This window comes from Carcharodon carcharias, chromosome 12, assembly GCF_017639515.1.
Source record: "Carcharodon carcharias isolate sCarCar2 chromosome 12, sCarCar2.pri, whole genome shotgun sequence".
Lineage (NCBI taxonomy): Eukaryota > Metazoa > Chordata > Chondrichthyes > Lamniformes > Lamnidae > Carcharodon > Carcharodon carcharias.
In genome coordinates this window covers 116,205,756-116,233,401 of record NC_054478.1, presented here as the reverse complement: position 1 = coordinate 116,233,401, position 27,646 = coordinate 116,205,756, and positions in this window count along the sequence as shown.

Below are 27,646 nucleotides of genomic sequence, written 5' to 3'. Positions count from 1 at the left end.
ACAGAAATACAGCAGCAGCAGGAACAGCCACGGGAATACAGCAGCAGCAGGAGCTGCAATACAGCAGCAGTAGGAACTGCCACAGGAACATAGCAGCAGCAAGGAAACGCCACACATATGCAGCAGCAGCAGGAGGAACAACGACAGGAACACAGCAGAAAAAACAGCCACAGGAATACAACAGCAGCAGGAATAGACACAGGCATACACCAGCAGATGCAGGAAAAGCCACGGGAATACAGCTGTAGCAAGAACAGCCATAGATATGCAGCAGCAGCACTAACATCCACAAGAATAGAACAGCAGCAGAAACAGCCAGAGGATTACAGCAGCAGTGGGACAGCAACAGGAATATAGCAGCAGTAGGAACAGCGACCAAAGTCCCACATCAGCACGAGCATCCACAGACATGGAGCAGCAGCAGGAACAGCCACAGGAATAGAGCAGCAGCAGGAACAGCCACAGGAATACAACAGCAGCAGGAACAGCCAAAGGAATACAGCAACAGCAGGAACAGCCACGGGAATACAGAATCAGCAGCAGCTGGAATACAGCAGCAGCAGGAACAGACACAGATATCCAGCAGCAGGAACAGCCACTGGAATTCAGCAGCAGCAGCAACTGCCACAGGAATACAGCAGCAGCAGGAAACGCCACAGATATGCAGCAGCAGCAGCAGGAAGAGCCACAGGAATACAACAGCAGCAGGAACAGCCACAGGAATACATCAGTAGCAAGAACAGCCATAAATATGCAGCAGCAGCAGGAACAGCCACAGGAATACATCAGTAGCAAGAACAGCCATAGATATGCAGCAGCAGCAGGAACAGCCACAGGAATACAACAGCAGCAGAAACAGCCAGTGGATTAGAGCAGCAGTGGGAACAGCAACAGGAATATAGCAGCAACAGGAACACCAACAGAAATCCCACATCAGCACAAACAGTCACAGACATGCAGTAGCAGCAGGAACAGGCACTGCAATACAGAAGCAGCAGGAACAGCCAAAGGAATTCAGAAGCAGCAGGAACAGTCACAGCAATAAAGCAGCAGCAGGAACAGCCAAAAAAATATTCTGCAGCAGCAGGAACAGCCACAGGAATACAGCAGCAGCAGAAACAGCCACACAAATACAGCAGCAGCAGAAACAGCCACAGGAATACAGCAGCAGCAGGAAGAGCCACAGAAATGCAGCAGCAGCAGGAACAGTGACAGGAATACAGCAGCAGCAGGAACAGCCACAGGAATACAGCAGCAACAGGAACATTGACAGGAATACAGCAGCAGCAGGAGCAGCCACAGAAATACAGCAGCAGCAGGAACAGCCACAGGAAACCAGCAGCAGCAGGAAGGGCCAAAGGAATACAGCAGCAGCCGGAACAGCCACGTGAATGCAGCAGCAGCAGGAGCTGGAATACAGCAGCAGCAGGAACAGCTGCAGGATTACAACAGCAGCAGGAACAGCTACGGGAATATAGCAGCAATGGGAATAGCAACAGGAATATAGGAGCAGCAGGAAAAGCGACAGGAATCCCACAGCAGCAGGAACAGCCACAGATAAATAGCAGCAGCAGGAACAGACACACAAATACAGCAGCAGCAGGAACAGCCACAGGAATGCAGCAGCAGCAGGAATAGACAAAGGAATTCAGCAGCAGCAGGAGGAACAGCCACAGGAATAAAGCAGCAGCAGGAACAGCCACAGGAATACAGCAGTATCAGGAACAGCCAGAGGAATACAGCAGCAGCAGGAACAGCCACAGGAATACAGCAGCAACAGGAACAGTGACAGGAATACAGCAGCAGCAGGAACAGCCACAGGAATACAGCAGCAGCAGGAACAGCCACAGGAATACAGCAGCAGCAGGAACAGCCAAATGAATACAGCAGCAGCAGGAACAGCCACGGGAATACAGCACCAGCAGGAGCTAGAATACAGCAGCAGCAGAAACTGCCACAGGAATACAGCAGTAGCAAGAACAGCCATAGATATGCAGCAGCAGCAGGAACAGCCACAGGAATACAACAGCAGCAGAAACCGCCAGAGGATTACAGCAGCTGTGGGAACAGCAACAGGAATATAGCAGCAGCAGGAACAGCGACAGAAATCCCACATCAGCACGAACAGCAACAAACATGCAGTAGCAGAAGGAACAGCCACTGCAATACAGCAGCAGCTGCAACAGCCACAAAAATACAGCAGCAGCAGAAATAGCCGCAGGAATACAGCAGCAGCAGGAACAGACACACAAATAAAGCAGCAGCAGGAACACCAGCAGGAATGCAGCAGCAGCAGGAACAGCCAAAGGAATTCAGCAGCAGCAGGAACAGTCATAGGAATACAGTAGCAGCAGAAACTGCCACAGGAATACAGCAGCAGCAGGATCAGCCACAGATATGCAGCAACAGCCGCATGAACAGCCAAAGGATTACCGCAGCCATAGGAATAGCCATGGGAATACAGCAGCAGTGGGAACAGCAACAGGAATATAGCAGCAGCAGGAATATCGACAGAAATCCCACAGCAGCAGGAACAGCAACAGAAATCCCACAGCAGCAGGAACAGCCACAGGTAAATAGCAGCAGCAGGAACAGCTACAGGAATACAGCAGCAGTAGGAACAGTGACACGAATACAGCAGCACCAGGAAAAGCCACAGGAATACAGCAGTAACAGGAACAGCCACAGGAACACAGCAGCAGCAGAAACAGCCACACGAATACAGCAGCAGCAGGAAGAGCCACAGAAATGCAGCAGCAGCAGGAACAGTGACAGGCATACAGCAGCAGCAGGAACAACCACAGGAATACAGTAGAAGCAGGAACAGGCAAAGGAATACTGCAGCAGCAGGAACAGCCAAAGGAATACAGCAGCAGCAGGAACAGCCACTGGAATACTGCAACAGCAGGAAACGCCACAGATAAGCAGCAGCAGCAGGAGGAACAGCCACGGGAGCACAGCGGCAGGAACAGCCACAGGAATACAACAGCATCAGGAATAACCACAGGAATACAGCAGCAGATGCAGGAACAGCCGCAGGAATACAGCAGTAGCAAGAACAGCCATAGATATGCAGCAGCAGCAGTTACAGCCCAAGGAATACAACAGCAGCAGAAATTTCCAGAGGATTAAAGCAGCAGTGGGAACAGCAACAGGAATATAGCAGCAGCAGGAACAGCGACAGAAATCCCACATCAGCACGAACAGCCACAGACATGCAGTAGCAGCAGGAACAGCCAGTGCAATACAGCAGCAGCAGGAACAGCCACAGGAATACAGCTGCAGCAGGAATAACCGCAGGAATACCACAGCAGCAGGAACAGACACACAAATACAGCAGCAGCAGGAACTGCCACAGGAATACAGCAGCAGCAGGATCAGCCACAGATATGCAGCAGCAGCACGAACAGCCACAGGAATACAGCAGCAGCAGCATGAACAGCCAAAGGATTACAGCAGCAATAGGAATAGCCATAGGAATACAGCAGCAGAAGGAACAGCAACAGGAATATAGCAGCAGCAGGAATGTCGACAGAAATCCCACAGAAGCAGGAACAGCGACAGAAATACCACAGCAGCAGGAGCAGCCCCAGATAAATAGCAGCAGCAGGAACAGCCACAGGAATCCAGCAGCAGCAGCAACAGCAACAGGAATACAGCAGCAGCAGGAACAGTGACAAGAATACAGCAGCACCAGGAAAAGCCACAGGAATACAGCAGTATCAGGAACAGCCACAGGAACACAGCAGCAGCAGGAAGAGCGACAGAAATGCAGCAGCAGCAGGAACAGTGACAGGAGTTCAGCAGCAGCAGGAACAACCACAGGATTACGGTAGCAGCAGAAAGTGCCACAGGAATACAGCAGCAGCAGGATCAGCCACAGATATGCAGGTGCAGCAGGAACAGCCACAGGAATACAACAGCAGCAGGAATAGCCACAGGAATACAGCAGCAGCAGGAGCTGCCACGGGAATATAGCAGCAGCAGGAACAGCCAAGATATGCAGCAGCAGCAGGAACCACCACAGATATGCAGCAGCAGCAGGAACCGCCACAGGAATACAGCAGCAGCAGGAACAGCCACAGGAATACAGCAGTATCAGGAACAGCAACAGGAATACAGCAGCAGGAACAGCCACAGGAATACAACAGCAGCAGGAATAGACACAGGCATACAGCAGCAGATGCAGGAAAAGCCACAGGAATACAGCTGCAGCAAGAACAGCCACAGATATGCAACAGCAGCACTAACAGCCACAGGAATAGAACAGCAGCAGAAACAGCCAGAGGATTACAGCAGCAGTGGGAACAGCAACAGGAATATAGCAGCAGTAGGAACAGCGACTGAAATCCCACATCAGCACGAACAGCCACAGACATGCAGGAGCAGCAGGAACAGCCAAAGGAATACAACAGCAGCAGGAATAGCCACAGCAAATACAGCAGCAGCAGCAGGAGCAGCCACAGGAATATAACAGCAGCAGGAACAGACACAGATATGCAGCAGTAGCAGGAACAGACACAGATATGAAGCAGCAGCAGGAACCACCACAGGAATATAGCAGCAGCAGGAACAGCCAGAGGAATACAGCAGCAGCAGGAACAGCCACAAGAATACAGCAGTAACAGGAACAGTGACAGGAATACAGCAGCAGCAGGAACAGCCACAGGAATACAGCAGCAGCAGGAACAGCCACAGGAATACAACAGCAGCAGGAATAGCCACAGGAATACAGCAGCAGCAGGAACAGCCACAGGAATACAGCAGCAACAGGAACAGTGACAGGAATACAGCAGCAGCAGGAACAGCCACAGGAATACAGCAGCAGCAGGAACAGCCACAGGAACATAGCAGCAGGAACAGCCACAGGAATACAGCAGCAGCAGGAATAGACACAGATATCCAGCAGCAGGAACAGCCACTGGAATTCAGCAGCAGCAGCAACTGCCACAGGAATACAGCAGCAGCAGGAACAGCCACAGATATGCAGCAGCAGCAGCAGGAACAGCCACAGGAACACATCAGCAGGAACAGCCACAGGAATACAACAGCAGCAGGAACAGCCACAGGAATACAGCAGTAGCAAGAACAGCCATAGATATGCAGCAGCAGCAGGAACAGCCACAGGAATACAACAGCAGCAGAAACAGCCAGTGGGAACAGCAACAGGAATATAGCAGCAACAGGAACACCAACAGAAATCCCACATCAGCACAAACAGTCACAGACATGCAGTAGCAGCAGGAACAGGCACTGCAATACAGCAGCAGCAGGAACAGCCAAAGGAATTCAGAAGCAGCAGGAACAGTCACAGCAATAAAGCAGCAGCAGGAACAACCACAGATATTCTGCAGCAGCAGGAACAGCCACAGAAATACAGCAGCAGCAGAAACAGCCACACAAATACAGCGGCAGCAGAAACAGCCACAGGAATACAGCAGCAGCAGGAAGAGCCACAGAAATGCAGCAGCAGCAGGAACAGTGACAGGAATACAGCAGCAGCAGGAACAGCCAAAGGAATACAGCAGCAGCAGGAACAGCCAAAGGAATACAGCAGCAGCAGGAACAGCCACAGGAATACAGCAGCAACAGGAACATTGACAGGAATACAGCAGCAGCAGGAACAGCCACAGGAAACCAGCAGCAGCAGGAAGGGCCAAAGGAATACAGCAGCAGCAGGAACAGCCACGTGAATGCAGCAGCAGGAGCTGGAATACAGCAGCAGCAGGAACAGCTGCAGGATTACAACAGCAGCAGGAACAGCCACGGGAATATAGCAGCAATGGGAATAGCAACAGGAATATAGCAGCAGCAGGAACAGCGACAGGAATCCCACAGCAGCAGGAACAGCCACAGATAAATAGCAGCAGCAGGAACAGACACACAAATACAGCAGCAGCAGGAACAGCCACAGGAATGCAGCAGCAGCAGAAATAGCCAAAGGAATTCAGCAGCAGCAGGAACAGCCACAAATATGCAGCAGCAGCAGGAACAGCCACAGGAATGTAGCAGCAGCAGGGAAAGCCACAGGAATACAAAAGCAGGAGCAGGAACAGCCACACGAATACAACAGCAGAAGGACCACCCACAGGAATACAGCAGCAGCAGGAACAGCCACAGGAATTCAGCAGCAGCAGGAACAGCTACAGGAATAAAGCAGTAGAAGGATCAGCCACAGATATGCAGCAGCAGCAGGAACAGCCACAGGAATACAGCAGCAACAGCAGGAACAGCCACAGGATTACAACAGCAGCAGGATCAGCCACGGGAATATAGCAGCCATGGGAATAGCAAATGCAATATAACAGCAGCAGGAACAGTGACAGAAACCCCACAGCAGCAGGAACAGCCACAGATATGCAGCAGCAACAGGAACAGCCACAGGAATATAGCAGCAGCAGCACCAGCAACAGGAATACAAGAGCAGCAGGAACAGTGACAGGAATCCAGCAGCAGCAGGAACAGCCACAGGAATACAGCAGCACCAGGAAAAGCCACAGGAATACAGGACTATCAGGAACAGCCACAGGAACACAGCAGCAACAGAAACAGCCACACGAATACAGCAGCAGCAGGAAGAGCCACAGAAATGCAGCAGCAGCAGGAACAGTGATAGGAATACAGCAGCAGCAGGAACAGCCACAGGAATACAGTAGCAGCAGAAACTGCCACAGAATACAGCAGCAGCAGGATCAGCCAAAGATATGCAGCAGCAGCAGGAACAGCCACAGGAATACAGCAGTATCAGGAACAGCCAGAGGAATACAGCAGCAGTAGGAACAGCCACAGGAATACAGCAGCAACAGGAACATTGACAGGAATACAGCAGCAGGAGGAACAGCCACAGGAATACAGCAGCAGCAGGAACAGCCACAGGAATACAGCAGTATCAGGAACAGCCAGAGGAATACAGCAGCAGCAGGAACAGCCACAGGAATAAGCAGCAACAGGAACAGTGACAGGAATACAGCAGCAGCAGGAACAGCCACAGGAATACAGCAGCAGCAGGAACAGCCACAGGAATACAGCAGCAGCAGGAACAGCCACAGGAATACAGCAGCAACAGGAACATTGACAGGAATACAGCAGCAGGAGGAACAGCCACAGGAATACAGCAGCAGCAGGAACAGCCACAGGAATAAGCAGCAACAGGAACAGTGACAGGAATACAGCAGCAGCAGGAACAGCCACAGGAATACAGCAGCAGCAGGAACAGCCACGGGAATACAGCACCAGCAGAAGCTAGAATACAGCAGCAGCAGAAACTGCCACAGGAATACAGCAGTAGCAAGAACAGCCATAGATATGCAGCAGCAGCAGGAACAGCCACAGGAATACAACAGCAGCAGAAACCGCCAGAGGATTACAGCAGCAGTGGGAACAGCAACAGGAATATAGCAGCAGCAGGAACAGCCACAGAAATCCCACATCAGCACGAACAGCAACAAACATGCAGTAGCAGCAGGAACAGCCACTGCAATACAGCAGCAGCAGGAACAGCCACAGGAATACAGCTGCAGCAGGAATAACCGCAGGAATACCACAGCAGCAGGAACAGACACAAATACAGCAGCAGCAGGAACTGCCACAGGAATACAGCAGCAGCAGGAACAGTGACAGGAATACAGCAGCAGCAGGAACAGCCACAGGAATATAGCAGCAGCAGGAAACGCCACAGATATGCAGCAGCAGCAGGAGGAACAGCCAAAGGAACACAGCAGCAGGAACAGCCACAGGAATACAACAGCAGCAGGAATAACAACAGGAATACAGCAGGAGCAGGAGCAGCCACGGGAATATAGCAGCAGCAGGAAGTGCCACAGATATGCAGCAGCAGCAGGAACCGCCACAGGAATACAATAGCAGCAGGAATAGCCACAGGAATACAGCAGGAGCAGGAGCAGCCACAGGAATACAGCAGCAGCAGGATCAGCCACAGATATGCAGGAGCAGCAGTAACAGCCACAGGAATACAGCAGCAGCAGGATCAGCCACAGATATGCAGCAGCAGCACTAACAGCCACAGGAATAGAACAGCAGCAGAAACAGCCAGAGGATTACAGCAGCAGTGGGAACAGCAACAGGAATATAGCAGCAGTAGGAACAGCGACCGGAATCCCACATCAGCACGAACAGCCACAGACATGCAGCAGCAGCAGGAAGAGCCAAAGGAATACAACAGCAGCAGGAATAACCACAGCAAATACAGCAGCAGCAGCAGGAGCAGCCACAGGAATATAGCAGCAGCAGGAACAGCCACAGATATGCAGCAGTAGCAGGAATAGCCACAGATATGAAGCAGCAGCAGGAACGACCACAGGAATATAGCAGCAGCAGGAACAGCCACAGGAATATAGCAGTATCAGAAACAGCCAGAGGAATACAGCAGCAGCATGAACAGCCACAAGAATACAGCAGTAACAGGAACAGTGACAGGAATACAGCAGCAGCAGGAACAGCCACAGGAATACAGCAGCAGCAGGAACAGCCACAGGAATACAACAGCAGCAAGAATAGCCACAGGAATACAGCAGCAGCAGGAGCAGCCACAGGAATATAGCAGCAGCAGGAACAGCCACAGGAATACAGCAGTAACAGGAACAGTGACAGGAATACAGCAGCAGCAGGAACAGCCACAGGAATACAGCAGCAGCAGGAACAGCCACGGGAATACAGCAGCAGCAGGAGCTGCAATACAGCAGCAGTAGGAACTGCCACAGGAACATAGCAGCAGCAAGGAAACGCCACACATATGCAGCAGCAGCAGGAGGAACAACGACAGGAACACAGCAGAAAAAACAGCCACAGGAATACAACAGCAGCAGGAATAGACACAGGCATACACCAGCAGATGCAGGAAAAGCCACGGGAATACAGCTGTAGCAAGAACAGCCATAGATATGCAGCAGCAGCACTAACATCCACAAGAATAGAACAGCAGCAGAAACAGCCAGAGGATTACAGCAGCAGTGGGACAGCAACAGGAATATAGCAGCAGTAGGAACAGCGACCAAAGTCCCACATCAGCACGAGCATCCACAGACATGGAGCAGCAGCAGGAACAGCCACAGGAATAGAGCAGCAGCAGGAACAGCCACAGGAATACAGCAGCAGCAGGAACAGCCACAGGAATACAACAGCAGCAAGAATAGCCACAGGAATACAGCAGCTGCAGGAGCAGCCACAGGAATATAGCAGCAGCAGGAACAGCCACAGGAATACAGCAGTAACAGGAACAGTGACAGGAATACAGCAGCAGCAGGAACAGCCACAGGAATACAGCAGCAGCAGGAACAGCCACGGGAATACAGCAGCAGCAGGAGCTGCAATACAGCAGCAGTAGGAACTGCCACAGGAACATAGCAGCAGCAAGGAAACGCCACACATATGCAGCAGCAGCAGGAGGAACAACGACAGGAACACAGCAGAAAAAACAGCCACAGGAATACAACAGCAGCAGGAATAGACACAGGCATACACCAGCAGATGCAGGAAAAGCCACGGGAATACAGCTGTAGCAAGAACAGCCATAGATATGCAGCAGCAGCACTAACATCCACAAGAATAGAACAGCAGCAGAAACAGCCAGAGGATTACAGCAGCAGTGGGACAGCAACAGGAATATAGCAGCAGTAGGAACAGCGACCAAAGTCCCACATCAGCACGAGCATCCACAGACATGGAGCAGCAGCAGGAACAGCCACAGGAATAGAGCAGCAGCAGGAACAGCCACAGGAATACAACAGCAGCAGGAACAGCCAAAGGAATACAGCAACAGCAGGAACAGCCACGGGAATACAGAATCAGCAGCAGCTGGAATACAGCAGCAGCAGGAACAGACACAGATATCCAGCAGCAGGAACAGCCACTGGAATTCAGCAGCAGCAGCAACTGCCACAGGAATACAGCAGCAGCAGGAAACGCCACAGATATGCAGCAGCAGCAGCAGGAAGAGCCACAGGAATACAACAGCAGCAGGAACAGCCACAGGAATACATCAGTAGCAAGAACAGCCATAAATATGCAGCAGCAGCAGGAACAGCCACAGGAATACATCAGTAGCAAGAACAGCCATAGATATGCAGCAGCAGCAGGAACAGCCACAGGAATACAACAGCAGCAGAAACAGCCAGTGGATTAGAGCAGCAGTGGGAACAGCAACAGGAATATAGCAGCAACAGGAACACCAACAGAAATCCCACATCAGCACAAACAGTCACAGACATGCAGTAGCAGCAGGAACAGGCACTGCAATACAGAAGCAGCAGGAACAGCCAAAGGAATTCAGAAGCAGCAGGAACAGTCACAGCAATAAAGCAGCAGCAGGAACAGCCAAAAAAATATTCTGCAGCAGCAGGAACAGCCACAGGAATACAGCAGCAGCAGAAACAGCCACACAAATACAGCAGCAGCAGAAACAGCCACAGGAATACAGCAGCAGCAGGAAGAGCCACAGAAATGCAGCAGCAGCAGGAACAGTGACAGGAATACAGCAGCAGCAGGAACAGCCACAGGAATACAGCAGCAACAGGAACATTGACAGGAATACAGCAGCAGCAGGAGCAGCCACAGAAATACAGCAGCAGCAGGAACAGCCACAGGAAACCAGCAGCAGCAGGAAGGGCCAAAGGAATACAGCAGCAGCCGGAACAGCCACGTGAATGCAGCAGCAGCAGGAGCTGGAATACAGCAGCAGCAGGAACAGCTGCAGGATTACAACAGCAGCAGGAACAGCTACGGGAATATAGCAGCAATGGGAATAGCAACAGGAATATAGGAGCAGCAGGAAAAGCGACAGGAATCCCACAGCAGCAGGAACAGCCACAGATAAATAGCAGCAGCAGGAACAGACACACAAATACAGCAGCAGCAGGAACAGCCACAGGAATGCAGCAGCAGCAGGAATAGACAAAGGAATTCAGCAGCAGCAGGAGGAACAGCCACAGGAATAAAGCAGCAGCAGGAACAGCCACAGGAATACAGCAGTATCAGGAACAGCCAGAGGAATACAGCAGCAGCAGGAACAGCCACAGGAATACAGCAGCAACAGGAACAGTGACAGGAATACAGCAGCAGCAGGAACAGCCACAGGAATACAGCAGCAGCAGGAACAGCCACAGGAATACAGCAGCAGCAGGAACAGCCAAATGAATACAGCAGCAGCAGGAACAGCCACGGGAATACAGCACCAGCAGGAGCTAGAATACAGCAGCAGCAGAAACTGCCACAGGAATACAGCAGTAGCAAGAACAGCCATAGATATGCAGCAGCAGCAGGAACAGCCACAGGAATACAACAGCAGCAGAAACCGCCAGAGGATTACAGCAGCTGTGGGAACAGCAACAGGAATATAGCAGCAGCAGGAACAGCGACAGAAATCCCACATCAGCACGAACAGCAACAAACATGCAGTAGCAGAAGGAACAGCCACTGCAATACAGCAGCAGCTGCAACAGCCACAAAAATACAGCAGCAGCAGAAATAGCCGCAGGAATACAGCAGCAGCAGGAACAGACACACAAATAAAGCAGCAGCAGGAACACCAGCAGGAATGCAGCAGCAGCAGGAACAGCCAAAGGAATTCAGCAGCAGCAGGAACAGTCATAGGAATACAGTAGCAGCAGAAACTGCCACAGGAATACAGCAGCAGCAGGATCAGCCACAGATATGCAGCAACAGCCGCATGAACAGCCAAAGGATTACCGCAGCCATAGGAATAGCCATGGGAATACAGCAGCAGTGGGAACAGCAACAGGAATATAGCAGCAGCAGGAATATCGACAGAAATCCCACAGCAGCAGGAACAGCAACAGAAATCCCACAGCAGCAGGAACAGCCACAGGTAAATAGCAGCAGCAGGAACAGCTACAGGAATACAGCAGCAGTAGGAACAGTGACACGAATACAGCAGCACCAGGAAAAGCCACAGGAATACAGCAGTAACAGGAACAGCCACAGGAACACAGCAGCAGCAGAAACAGCCACACGAATACAGCAGCAGCAGGAAGAGCCACAGAAATGCAGCAGCAGCAGGAACAGTGACAGGCATACAGCAGCAGCAGGAACAACCACAGGAATACAGTAGAAGCAGGAACAGGCAAAGGAATACTGCAGCAGCAGGAACAGCCAAAGGAATACAGCAGCAGCAGGAACAGCCACTGGAATACTGCAACAGCAGGAAACGCCACAGATAAGCAGCAGCAGCAGGAGGAACAGCCACGGGAGCACAGCGGCAGGAACAGCCACAGGAATACAACAGCATCAGGAATAACCACAGGAATACAGCAGCAGATGCAGGAACAGCCGCAGGAATACAGCAGTAGCAAGAACAGCCATAGATATGCAGCAGCAGCAGTTACAGCCCAAGGAATACAACAGCAGCAGAAATTTCCAGAGGATTAAAGCAGCAGTGGGAACAGCAACAGGAATATAGCAGCAGCAGGAACAGCGACAGAAATCCCACATCAGCACGAACAGCCACAGACATGCAGTAGCAGCAGGAACAGCCAGTGCAATACAGCAGCAGCAGGAACAGCCACAGGAATACAGCTGCAGCAGGAATAACCGCAGGAATACCACAGCAGCAGGAACAGACACACAAATACAGCAGCAGCAGGAACTGCCACAGGAATACAGCAGCAGCAGGATCAGCCACAGATATGCAGCAGCAGCACGAACAGCCACAGGAATACAGCAGCAGCAGCATGAACAGCCAAAGGATTACAGCAGCAATAGGAATAGCCATAGGAATACAGCAGCAGAAGGAACAGCAACAGGAATATAGCAGCAGCAGGAATGTCGACAGAAATCCCACAGAAGCAGGAACAGCGACAGAAATACCACAGCAGCAGGAGCAGCCCCAGATAAATAGCAGCAGCAGGAACAGCCACAGGAATCCAGCAGCAGCAGCAACAGCAACAGGAATACAGCAGCAGCAGGAACAGTGACAAGAATACAGCAGCACCAGGAAAAGCCACAGGAATACAGCAGTATCAGGAACAGCCACAGGAACACAGCAGCAGCAGGAAGAGCGACAGAAATGCAGCAGCAGCAGGAACAGTGACAGGAGTTCAGCAGCAGCAGGAACAACCACAGGATTACGGTAGCAGCAGAAAGTGCCACAGGAATACAGCAGCAGCAGGATCAGCCACAGATATGCAGGTGCAGCAGGAACAGCCACAGGAATACAACAGCAGCAGGAATAGCCACAGGAATACAGCAGCAGCAGGAGCTGCCACGGGAATATAGCAGCAGCAGGAACAGCCAAGATATGCAGCAGCAGCAGGAACCACCACAGATATGCAGCAGCAGCAGGAACCGCCACAGGAATACAGCAGCAGCAGGAACAGCCACAGGAATACAGCAGTATCAGGAACAGCAACAGGAATACAGCAGCAGGAACAGCCACAGGAATACAACAGCAGCAGGAATAGACACAGGCATACAGCAGCAGATGCAGGAAAAGCCACAGGAATACAGCTGCAGCAAGAACAGCCACAGATATGCAACAGCAGCACTAACAGCCACAGGAATAGAACAGCAGCAGAAACAGCCAGAGGATTACAGCAGCAGTGGGAACAGCAACAGGAATATAGCAGCAGTAGGAACAGCGACTGAAATCCCACATCAGCACGAACAGCCACAGACATGCAGGAGCAGCAGGAACAGCCAAAGGAATACAACAGCAGCAGGAATAGCCACAGCAAATACAGCAGCAGCAGCAGGAGCAGCCACAGGAATATAACAGCAGCAGGAACAGACACAGATATGCAGCAGTAGCAGGAACAGACACAGATATGAAGCAGCAGCAGGAACCACCACAGGAATATAGCAGCAGCAGGAACAGCCAGAGGAATACAGCAGCAGCAGGAACAGCCACAAGAATACAGCAGTAACAGGAACAGTGACAGGAATACAGCAGCAGCAGGAACAGCCACAGGAATACAGCAGCAGCAGGAACAGCCACAGGAATACAACAGCAGCAGGAATAGCCACAGGAATACAGCAGCAGCAGGAACAGCCACAGGAATACAGCAGCAACAGGAACAGTGACAGGAATACAGCAGCAGCAGGAACAGCCACAGGAATACAGCAGCAGCAGGAACAGCCACAGGAACATAGCAGCAGGAACAGCCACAGGAATACAGCAGCAGCAGGAATAGACACAGATATCCAGCAGCAGGAACAGCCACTGGAATTCAGCAGCAGCAGCAACTGCCACAGGAATACAGCAGCAGCAGGAACAGCCACAGATATGCAGCAGCAGCAGCAGGAACAGCCACAGGAACACATCAGCAGGAACAGCCACAGGAATACAACAGCAGCAGGAACAGCCACAGGAATACAGCAGTAGCAAGAACAGCCATAGATATGCAGCAGCAGCAGGAACAGCCACAGGAATACAACAGCAGCAGAAACAGCCAGTGGGAACAGCAACAGGAATATAGCAGCAACAGGAACACCAACAGAAATCCCACATCAGCACAAACAGTCACAGACATGCAGTAGCAGCAGGAACAGGCACTGCAATACAGCAGCAGCAGGAACAGCCAAAGGAATTCAGAAGCAGCAGGAACAGTCACAGCAATAAAGCAGCAGCAGGAACAACCACAGATATTCTGCAGCAGCAGGAACAGCCACAGAAATACAGCAGCAGCAGAAACAGCCACACAAATACAGCGGCAGCAGAAACAGCCACAGGAATACAGCAGCAGCAGGAAGAGCCACAGAAATGCAGCAGCAGCAGGAACAGTGACAGGAATACAGCAGCAGCAGGAACAGCCAAAGGAATACAGCAGCAGCAGGAACAGCCAAAGGAATACAGCAGCAGCAGGAACAGCCACAGGAATACAGCAGCAACAGGAACATTGACAGGAATACAGCAGCAGCAGGAGCAGCCACAGGAATACAGCAGCAGCAGGAACAGCCACAGGAAACCAGCAGCAGCAGGAAGGGCCAAAGGAATACAGCAGCAGCAGGAACAGCCACGTGAATGCAGCAGCAGGAGCTGGAATACAGCAGCAGCAGGAACAGCTGCAGGATTACAACAGCAGCAGGAACAGCCACGGGAATATAGCAGCAATGGGAATAGCAACAGGAATATAGCAGCAGCAGGAACAGCGACAGGAATCCCACAGCAGCAGGAACAGCCACAGATAAATAGCAGCAGCAGGAACAGACACACAAATACAGCAGCAGCAGGAACAGCCACAGGAATGCAGCAGCAGCAGAAATAGCCAAAGGAATTCAGCAGCAGCAGGAACAGCCACAAATATGCAGCAGCAGCAGGAACAGCCACAGGAATGTAGCAGCAGCAGGGAAAGCCACAGGAATACAAAAGCAGGAGCAGGAACAGCCACACGAATACAACAGCAGAAGGACCAGCCACAGGAATACAGCAGCAGCAGGAACAGCCACAGGAATTCAGCAGCAGCAGGAACAGCTACAGGAATAAAGCAGTAGAAGGATCAGCCACAGATATGCAGCAGCAGCAGGAACAGCCACAGGAATACAGCAGCAACAGCAGGAACAGCCACAGGATTACAACAGCAGCAGGATCAGCCACGGGAATATAGCAGCCATGGGAATAGCAAATGCAATATAACAGCAGCAGGAACAGTGACAGAAACCCCACAGCAGCAGGAACAGCCACAGATATGCAGCAGCAACAGGAACAGCCACAGGAATATAGCAGCAGCAGCACCAGCAACAGGAATACAAGAGCAGCAGGAACAGTGACAGGAATCCAGCAGCAGCAGGAACAGCCACAGGAATACAGCAGCACCAGGAAAAGCCACAGGAATACAGGACTATCAGGAACAGCCACAGGAACACAGCAGCAACAGAAACAGCCACACGAATACAGCAGCAGCAGGAAGAGCCACAGAAATGCAGCAGCAGCAGGAACAGTGATAGGAATACAGCAGCAGCAGGAACAGCCACAGGAATACAGTAGCAGCAGAAACTGCCACAGAATACAGCAGCAGCAGGATCAGCCAAAGATATGCAGCAGCAGCAGGAACAGCCACAGGAATACAGCAGTATCAGGAACAGCCAGAGGAATACAGCAGCAGTAGGAACAGCCACAGGAATACAGCAGCAACAGGAACATTGACAGGAATACAGCAGCAGGAGGAACAGCCACAGGAATACAGCAGCAGCAGGAACAGCCACAGGAATACAGCAGTATCAGGAACAGCCAGAGGAATACAGCAGCAGCAGGAACAGCCACAGGAATAAGCAGCAACAGGAACAGTGACAGGAATACAGCAGCAGCAGGAACAGCCACAGGAATACAGCAGCAGCAGGAACAGCCACAGGAATACAGCAGCAGCAGGAACAGCCACAGGAATACAGCAGCAACAGGAACATTGACAGGAATACAGCAGCAGGAGGAACAGCCACAGGAATACAGCAGCAGCAGGAACAGCCACAGGAATAAGCAGCAACAGGAACAGTGACAGGAATACAGCAGCAGCAGGAACAGCCACAGGAATACAGCAGCAGCAGGAACAGCCACGGGAATACAGCACCAGCAGAAGCTAGAATACAGCAGCAGCAGAAACTGCCACAGGAATACAGCAGTAGCAAGAACAGCCATAGATATGCAGCAGCAGCAGGAACAGCCACAGGAATACAACAGCAGCAGAAACCGCCAGAGGATTACAGCAGCAGTGGGAACAGCAACAGGAATATAGCAGCAGCAGGAACAGCCACAGAAATCCCACATCAGCACGAACAGCAACAAACATGCAGTAGCAGCAGGAACAGCCACTGCAATACAGCAGCAGCAGGAACAGCCACAGGAATACAGCTGCAGCAGGAATAACCGCAGGAATACCACAGCAGCAGGAACAGACACAAATACAGCAGCAGCAGGAACTGCCACAGGAATACAGCAGCAGCAGGAACAGTGACAGGAATACAGCAGCAGCAGGAACAGCCACAGGAATATAGCAGCAGCAGGAAACGCCACAGATATGCAGCAGCAGCAGGAGGAACAGCCAAAGGAACACAGCAGCAGGAACAGCCACAGGAATACAACAGCAGCAGGAATAACAACAGGAATACAGCAGGAGCAGGAGCAGCCACGGGAATATAGCAGCAGCAGGAAGTGCCACAGATATGCAGCAGCAGCAGGAACCGCCACAGGAATACAATAGCAGCAGGAATAGCCACAGGAATACAGCAGGAGCAGGAGCAGCCACAGGAATACAGCAGCAGCAGGATCAGCCACAGATATGCAGGAGCAGCAGTAACAGCCACAGGAATACAGCAGCAGCAGGATCAGCCACAGATATGCAGCAGCAGCACTAACAGCCACAGGAATAGAACAGCAGCAGAAACAGCCAGAGGATTACAGCAGCAGTGGGAACAGCAACAGGAATATAGCAGCAGTAGGAACAGCGACCGGAATCCCACATCAGCACGAACAGCCACAGACATGCAGCAGCAGCAGGAAGAGCCAAAGGAATACAACAGCAGCAGGAATAACCACAGCAAATACAGCAGCAGCAGCAGGAGCAGCCACAGGAATATAGCAGCAGCAGGAACAGCCACAGATATGCAGCAGTAGCAGGAATAGCCACAGATATGAAGCAGCAGCAGGAACGACCACAGGAATATAGCAGCAGCAGGAACAGCCACAGGAATATAGCAGTATCAGAAACAGCCAGAGGAATACAGCAGCAGCATGAACAGCCACAAGAATACAGCAGTAACAGGAACAGTGACAGGAATACAGCAGCAGCAGGAACAGCCACAGGAATACAGCAGCAGCAGGAACAGCCACAGGAATACAACAGCAGCAAGAATAGCCACAGGAATACAGCAGCAGCAGGAGCAGCCACAGGAATATAGCAGCAGCAGGAACAGCCACAGGAATACAGCAGTAACAGGAACAGTGACAGGAATACAGCAGCAGCAGGAACAGCCACAGGAATACAGCAGCAGCAGGAACAGCCACGGGAATACAGCAGCAGCAGGAGCTGCAATACAGCAGCAGTAGGAACTGCCACAGGAACATAGCAGCAGCAAGGAAACGCCACACATATGCAGCAGCAGCAGGAGGAACAACGACAGGAACACAGCAGAAAAAACAGCCACAGGAATACAACAGCAGCAGGAATAGACACAGGCATACACCAGCAGATGCAGGAAAAGCCACGGGAATACAGCTGTAGCAAGAACAGCCATAGATATGCAGCAGCAGCACTAACATCCACAAGAATAGAACAGCAGCAGAAACAGCCAGAGGATTACAGCAGCAGTGGGACAGCAACAGGAATATAGCAGCAGTAGGAACAGCGACCAAAGTCCCACATCAGCACGAGCATCCACAGACATGGAGCAGCAGCAGGAACAGCCACAGGAATAGAGCAGCAGCAGGAACAGCCACAGGAATACAGCAGCAGCAGGAACAGCCACAGGAATACAACAGCAGCAAGAATAGCCACAGGAATACAGCAGCAGCAGGAGCAGCCACAGGAATATAGCAGCAGCAGGAACAGCCACAGGAATACAGCAGTAACAGGAACAGTGACAGGAATACAGCAGCAGCAGGAACAGCCACAGGAATACAGCAGCAGCAGGAACAGCCACGGGAATACAGCAGCAGCAGGAGCTGCAATACAGCAGCAGTAGGAACTGCCACAGGAACATAGCAGCAGCAAGGAAACGCCACACATATGCAGCAGCAGCAGGAGGAACAACGACAGGAACACAGCAGAAAAAACAGCCACAGGAATACAACAGCAGCAGGAATAGACACAGGCATACACCAGCAGATGCAGGAAAAGCCACGGGAATACAGCTGTAGCAAGAACAGCCATAGATATGCAGCAGCAGCACTAACATCCACAAGAATAGAACAGCAGCAGAAACAGCCAGAGGATTACAGCAGCAGTGGGACAGCAACAGGAATATAGCAGCAGTAGGAACAGCGACCAAAGTCCCACATCAGCACGAGCATCCACAGACATGGAGCAGCAGCAGGAACAGCCACAGGAATAGAGCAGCAGCAGGAACAGCCACAGGAATACAACAGCAGCAGGAACAGCCAAAGGAATACAGCAACAGCAGGAACAGCCACGGGAATACAGAATCAGCAGCAGCTGGAATACAGCAGCAGCAGGAACAGACACAGATATCCAGCAGCAGGAACAGCCACTGGAATTCAGCAGCAGCAGCAACTGCCACAGGAATACAGCAGCAGCAGGAAACGCCACAGATATGCAGCAGCAGCAGCAGGAAGAGCCACAGGAATACAACAGCAGCAGGAACAGCCACAGGAATACATCAGTAGCAAGAACAGCCATAAATATGCAGCAGCAGCAGGAACAGCCACAGGAATACATCAGTAGCAAGAACAGCCATAGATATGCAGCAGCAGCAGGAACAGCCACAGGAATACAACAGCAGCAGAAACAGCCAGTGGATTAGAGCAGCAGTGGGAACAGCAACAGGAATATAGCAGCAACAGGAACACCAACAGAAATCCCACATCAGCACAAACAGTCACAGACATGCAGTAGCAGCAGGAACAGGCACTGCAATACAGAAGCAGCAGGAACAGCCAAAGGAATTCAGAAGCAGCAGGAACAGTCACAGCAATAAAGCAGCAGCAGGAACAGCCAAAAAAATATTCTGCAGCAGCAGGAACAGCCACAGGAATACAGCAGCAGCAGAAACAGCCACACAAATACAGCAGCAGCAGAAACAGCCACAGGAATACAGCAGCAGCAGGAAGAGCCACAGAAATGCAGCAGCAGCAGGAACAGTGACAGGAATACAGCAGCAGCAGGAACAGCCACAGGAATACAGCAGCAACAGGAACATTGACAGGAATACAGCAGCAGCAGGAGCAGCCACAGAAATACAGCAGCAGCAGGAACAGCCACAGGAAACCAGCAGCAGCAGGAAGGGCCAAAGGAATACAGCAGCAGCCGGAACAGCCACGTGAATGCAGCAGCAGCAGGAGCTGGAATACAGCAGCAGCAGGAACAGCTGCAGGATTACAACAGCAGCAGGAACAGCTACGGGAATATAGCAGCAATGGGAATAGCAACAGGAATATAGGAGCAGCAGGAAAAGCGACAGGAATCCCACAGCAGCAGGAACAGCCACAGATAAATAGCAGCAGCAGGAACAGACACACAAATACAGCAGCAGCAGGAACAGCCACAGGAATGCAGCAGCAGCAGGAATAGACAAAGGAATTCAGCAGCAGCAGGAGGAACAGCCACAGGAATAAAGCAGCAGCAGGAACAGCCACAGGAATACAGCAGTATCAGGAACAGCCAGAGGAATACAGCAGCAGCAGGAACAGCCACAGGAATACAGCAGCAACAGGAACAGTGACAGGAATACAGCAGCAGCAGGAACAGCCACAGGAATACAGCAGCAGCAGGAACAGCCACAGGAATACAGCAGCAGCAGGAACAGCCAAATGAATACAGCAGCAGCAGGAACAGCCACGGGAATACAGCACCAGCAGGAGCTAGAATACAGCAGCAGCAGAAACTGCCACAGGAATACAGCAGTAGCAAGAACAGCCATAGATATGCAGCAGCAGCAGGAACAGCCACAGGAATACAACAGCAGCAGAAACCGCCAGAGGATTACAGCAGCTGTGGGAACAGCAACAGGAATATAGCAGCAGCAGGAACAGCGACAGAAATCCCACATCAGCACGAACAGCAACAAACATGCAGTAGCAGAAGGAACAGCCACTGCAATACAGCAGCAGCTGCAACAGCCACAAAAATACAGCAGCAGCAGAAATAGCCGCAGGAATACAGCAGCAGCAGGAACAGACACACAAATAAAGCAGCAGCAGGAACACCAGCAGGAATGCAGCAGCAGCAGGAACAGCCAAAGGAATTCAGCAGCAGCAGGAACAGTCATAGGAATACAGTAGCAGCAGAAACTGCCACAGGAATACAGCAGCAGCAGGATCAGCCACAGATATGCAGCAACAGCCGCATGAACAGCCAAAGGATTACCGCAGCCATAGGAATAGCCATGGGAATACAGCAGCAGTGGGAACAGCAACAGGAATATAGCAGCAGCAGGAATATCGACAGAAATCCCACAGCAGCAGGAACAGCAACAGAAATCCCACAGCAGCAGGAACAGCCACAGGTAAATAGCAGCAGCAGGAACAGCTACAGGAATACAGCAGCAGTAGGAACAGTGACACGAATACAGCAGCACCAGGAAAAGCCACAGGAATACAGCAGTAACAGGAACAGCCACAGGAACACAGCAGCAGCAGAAACAGCCACACGAATACAGCAGCAGCAGGAAGAGCCACAGAAATGCAGCAGCAGCAGGAACAGTGACAGGCATACAGCAGCAGCAGGAACAACCACAGGAATACAGTAGAAGCAGGAACAGGCAAAGGAATACTGCAGCAGCAGGAACAGCCAAAGGAATACAGCAGCAGCAGGAACAGCCACTGGAATACTGCAACAGCAGGAAACGCCACAGATAAGCAGCAGCAGCAGGAGGAACAGCCACGGGAGCACAGCGGCAGGAACAGCCACAGGAATACAACAGCATCAGGAATAACCACAGGAATACAGCAGCAGATGCAGGAACAGCCGCAGGAATACAGCAGTAGCAAGAACAGCCATAGATATGCAGCAGCAGCAGTTACAGCCCAAGGAATACAACAGCAGCAGAAATTTCCAGAGGATTAAAGCAGCAGTGGGAACAGCAACAGGAATATAGCAGCAGCAGGAACAGCGACAGAAATCCCACATCAGCACGAACAGCCACAGACATGCAGTAGCAGCAGGAACAGCCAGTGCAATACAGCAGCAGCAGGAACAGCCACAGGAATACAGCTGCAGCAGGAATAACCGCAGGAATACCACAGCAGCAGGAACAGACACACAAATACAGCAGCAGCAGGAACTGCCACAGGAATACAGCAGCAGCAGGATCAGCCACAGATATGCAGCAGCAGCACGAACAGCCACAGGAATACAGCAGCAGCAGCATGAACAGCCAAAGGATTACAGCAGCAATAGGAATAGCCATAGGAATACAGCAGCAGAAGGAACAGCAACAGGAATATAGCAGCAGCAGGAATGTCGACAGAAATCCCACAGAAGCAGGAACAGCGACAGAAATACCACAGCAGCAGGAGCAGCCCCAGATAAATAGCAGCAGCAGGAACAGCCACAGGAATCCAGCAGCAGCAGCAACAGCAACAGGAATACAGCAGCAGCAGGAACAGTGACAAGAATACAGCAGCACCAGGAAAAGCCACAGGAATACAGCAGTATCAGGAACAGCCACAGGAACACAGCAGCAGCAGGAAGAGCGACAGAAATGCAGCAGCAGCAGGAACAGTGACAGGAGTTCAGCAGCAGCAGGAACAACCACAGGATTACGGTAGCAGCAGAAAGTGCCACAGGAATACAGCAGCAGCAGGATCAGCCACAGATATGCAGGTGCAGCAGGAACAGCCACAGGAATACAACAGCAGCAGGAATAGCCACAGGAATACAGCAGCAGCAGGAGCTGCCACGGGAATATAGCAGCAGCAGGAACAGCCAAGATATGCAGCAGCAGCAGGAACCACCACAGATATGCAGCAGCAGCAGGAACCGCCACAGGAATACAGCAGCAGCAGGAACAGCCACAGGAATACAGCAGTATCAGGAACAGCAACAGGAATACAGCAGCAGGAACAGCCACAGGAATACAACAGCAGCAGGAATAGACACAGGCATACAGCAGCAGATGCAGGAAAAGCCACAGGAATACAGCTGCAGCAAGAACAGCCACAGATATGCAACAGCAGCACTAACAGCCACAGGAATAGAACAGCAGCAGAAACAGCCAGAGGATTACAGCAGCAGTGGGAACAGCAACAGGAATATAGCAGCAGTAGGAACAGCGACTGAAATCCCACATCAGCACGAACAGCCACAGACATGCAGGAGCAGCAGGAACAGCCAAAGGAATACAACAGCAGCAGGAATAGCCACAGCAAATACAGCAGCAGCAGCAGGAGCAGCCACAGGAATATAACAGCAGCAGGAACAGACACAGATATGCAGCAGTAGCAGGAACAGACACAGATATGAAGCAGCAGCAGGAACCACCACAGGAATATAGCAGCAGCAGGAACAGCCAGAGGAATACAGCAGCAGCAGGAACAGCCACAAGAATACAGCAGTAACAGGAACAGTGACAGGAATACAGCAGCAGCAGGAACAGCCACAGGAATACAGCAGCAGCAGGAACAGCCACAGGAATACAACAGCAGCAGGAATAGCCACAGGAATACAGCAGCAGCAGGAACAGCCACAGGAATACAGCAGCAACAGGAACAGTGACAGGAATACAGCAGCAGCAGGAACAGCCACAGGAATACAGCAGCAGCAGGAACAGCCACAGGAACATAGCAGCAGGAACAGCCACAGGAATACAGCAGCAGCAGGAATAGACACAGATATCCAGCAGCAGGAACAGCCACTGGAATTCAGCAGCAGCAGCAACTGCCACAGGAATACAGCAGCAGCAGGAACAGCCACAGATATGCAGCAGCAGCAGCAGGAACAGCCACAGGAACACATCAGCAGGAACAGCCACAGGAATACAACAGCAGCAGGAACAGCCACAGGAATACAGCAGTAGCAAGAACAGCCATAGATATGCAGCAGCAGCAGGAACAGCCACAGGAATACAACAGCAGCAGAAACAGCCAGTGGGAACAGCAACAGGAATATAGCAGCAACAGGAACACCAACAGAAATCCCACATCAGCACAAACAGTCACAGACATGCAGTAGCAGCAGGAACAGGCACTGCAATACAGCAGCAGCAGGAACAGCCAAAGGAATTCAGAAGCAGCAGGAACAGTCACAGCAATAAAGCAGCAGCAGGAACAACCACAGATATTCTGCAGCAGCAGGAACAGCCACAGAAATACAGCAGCAGCAGAAACAGCCACACAAATACAGCGGCAGCAGAAACAGCCACAGGAATACAGCAGCAGCAGGAAGAGCCACAGAAATGCAGCAGCAGCAGGAACAGTGACAGGAATACAGCAGCAGCAGGAACAGCCAAAGGAATACAGCAGCAGCAGGAACAGCCAAAGGAATACAGCAGCAGCAGGAACAGCCACAGGAATACAGCAGCAACAGGAACATTGACAGGAATACAGCAGCAGCAGGAGCAGCCACAGGAATACAGCAGCAGCAGGAACAGCCACAGGAAACCAGCAGCAGCAGGAAGGGCCAAAGGAATACAGCAGCAGCAGGAACAGCCACGTGAATGCAGCAGCAGGAGCTGGAATACAGCAGCAGCAGGAACAGCTGCAGGATTACAACAGCAGCAGGAACAGCCACGGGAATATAGCAGCAATGGGAATAGCAACAGGAATATAGCAGCAGCAGGAACAGCGACAGGAATCCCACAGCAGCAGGAACAGCCACAGATAAATAGCAGCAGCAGGAACAGACACACAAATACAGCAGCAGCAGGAACAGCCACAGGAATGCAGCAGCAGCAGAAATAGCCAAAGGAATTCAGCAGCAGCAGGAACAGCCACAAATATGCAGCAGCAGCAGGAACAGCCACAGGAATGTAGCAGCAGCAGGGAAAGCCACAGGAATACAAAAGCAGGAGCAGGAACAGCCACACGAATACAACAGCAGAAGGACCAGCCACAGGAATACAGCAGCAGCAGGAACAGCCACAGGAATTCAGCAGCAGCAGGAACAGCTACAGGAATAAAGCAGTAGAAGGATCAGCCACAGATATGCAGCAGCAGCAGGAACAGCCACAGGAATACAGCAGCAACAGCAGGAACAGCCACAGGATTACAACAGCAGCAGGATCAGCCACGGGAATATAGCAGCCATGGGAATAGCAAATGCAATATAACAGCAGCAGGAACAGTGACAGAAACCCCACAGCAGCAGGAACAGCCACAGATATGCAGCAGCAACAGGAACAGCCACAGGAATATAGCAGCAGCAGCACCAGCAACAGGAATACAAGAGCAGCAGGAACAGTGACAGGAATCCAGCAGCAGCAGGAACAGCCACAGGAATACAGCAGCACCAGGAAAAGCCACAGGAATACAGGACTATCAGGAACAGCCACAGGAACACAGCAGCAACAGAAACAGCCACACGAATACAGCAGCAGCAGGAAGAGCCACAGAAATGCAGCAGCAGCAGGAACAGTGATAGGAATACAGCAGCAGCAGGAACAGCCACAGGAATACAGTAGCAGCAGAAACTGCCACAGAATACAGCAGCAGCAGGATCAGCCAAAGATATGCAGCAGCAGCAGGAACAGCCACAGGAATACAGCAGTATCAGGAACAGCCAGAGGAATACAGCAGCAGTAGGAACAGCCACAGGAATACAGCAGCAACAGGAACATTGACAGGAATACAGCAGCAGGAGGAACAGCCACAGGAATACAGCAGCAGCAGGAACAGCCACAGGAATACAGCAGTATCAGGAACAGCCAGAGGAATACAGCAGCAGCAGGAACAGCCACAGGAATAAGCAGCAACAGGAACAGTGACAGGAATACAGCAGCAGCAGGAACAGCCACAGGAATACAGCAGCAGCAGGAACAGCCACAGGAATACAGCAGCAGCAGGAACAGCCACAGGAATACAGCAGCAACAGGAACATTGACAGGAATACAGCAGCAGGAGGAACAGCCACAGGAATACAGCAGCAGCAGGAACAGCCACAGGAATACAGCAGTATCAGGAACAGCCAGAGGAATACAGCAGCAGCAGGAACAGCCACAGGAATAAGCAGCAACAGGAACAGTGACAGGAATACAGCAGCAGCAGGAACAGCCACAGGAATACAGCAGCAGCAGGAACAGCCACGGGAATACAGCACCAGCAGAAGCTAGAATACAGCAGCAGCAGAAACTGCCACAGGAATACAGCAGTAGCAAGAACAGCCATAGATATGCAGCAGCAGCAGGAACAGCCACAGGAATACAACAGCAGCAGAAACCGCCAGAGGATTACAGCAGCAGTGGGAACAGCAACAGGAATATAGCAGCAGCAGGAACAGCCACAGAAATCCCACATCAGCACGAACAGCAACAAACATGCAGTAGCAGCAGGAACAGCCACTGCAATACAGCAGCAGCAGGAACAGCCACAGGAATACAGCTGCAGCAGGAATAACCGCAGGAATACCACAGCAGCAGGAACAGACACAAATACAGCAGCAGCAGGAACTGCCACAGGAATACAGCAGCAGCAGGAACAGTGACAGGAATACAGCAGCAGCAGGAACAGCCACAGGAATATAGCAGCAGCAGGAAACGCCACAGATATGCAGCAGCAGCAGGAGGAACAGCCAAAGGAACACAGCAGCAGGAACAGCCACAGGAATACAACAGCAGCAGGAATAACAACAGGAATACAGCAGGAGCAGGAGCAGCCACGGGAATATAGCAGCAGCAGGAAGTGCCACAGATATGCAGCAGCAGCAGGAACCGCCACAGGAATACAATAGCAGCAGGAATAGCCACAGGAATACAGCAGGAGCAGGAGCAGCCACAGGAATACAGCAGCAGCAGGATCAGCCACAGATATGCAGGAGCAGCAGTAACAGCCACAGGAATACAGCAGCAGCAGGATCAGCCACAGATATGCAGCAGCAGCACTAACAGCCACAGGAATAGAACAGCAGCAGAAACAGCCAGAGGATTACAGCAGCAGTGGGAACAGCAACAGGAATATAGCAGCAGTAGGAACAGCGACCGGAATCCCACATCAGCACGAACAGCCACAGACATGCAGCAGCAGCAGGAAGAGCCAAAGGAATACAACAGCAGCAGGAATAACCACAGCAAATACAGCAGCAGCAGCAGGAGCAGCCACAGGAATATAGCAGCAGCAGGAACAGCCACAGATATGCAGCAGTAGCAGGAATAGCCACAGATATGAAGCAGCAGCAGGAACGACCACAGGAATATAGCAGCAGCAGGAACAGCCACAGGAATATAGCAGTATCAGAAACAGCCAGAGGAATACAGCAGCAGCATGAACAGCCACAAGAATACAGCAGTAACAGGAACAGTGACAGGAATACAGCAGCAGCAGGAACAGCCACAGGAATACAGCAGCAGCAGGAACAGCCACAGGAATACAACAGCAGCAAGAATAGCCACAGGAATACAGCAGCAGCAGGAGCAGCCACAGGAATATAGCAGCAGCAGGAACAGCCACAGGAATACAGCAGTAACAGGAACAGTGACAGGAATACAGCAGCAGCAGGAACAGCCACAGGAATACAGCAGCAGCAGGAACAGCCACGGGAATACAGCAGCAGCAGGAGCTGCAATACAGCAGCAGTAGGAACTGCCACAGGAACATAGCAGCAGCAAGGAAACGCCACACATATGCAGCAGCAGCAGGAGGAACAACGACAGGAACACAGCAGAAAAAACAGCCACAGGAATACAACAGCAGCAGGAATAGACACAGGCATACACCAGCAGATGCAGGAAAAGCCACGGGAATACAGCTGTAGCAAGAACAGCCATAGATATGCAGCAGCAGCACTAACATCCACAAGAATAGAACAGCAGCAGAAACAGCCAGAGGATTACAGCAGCAGTGGGACAGCAACAGGAATAT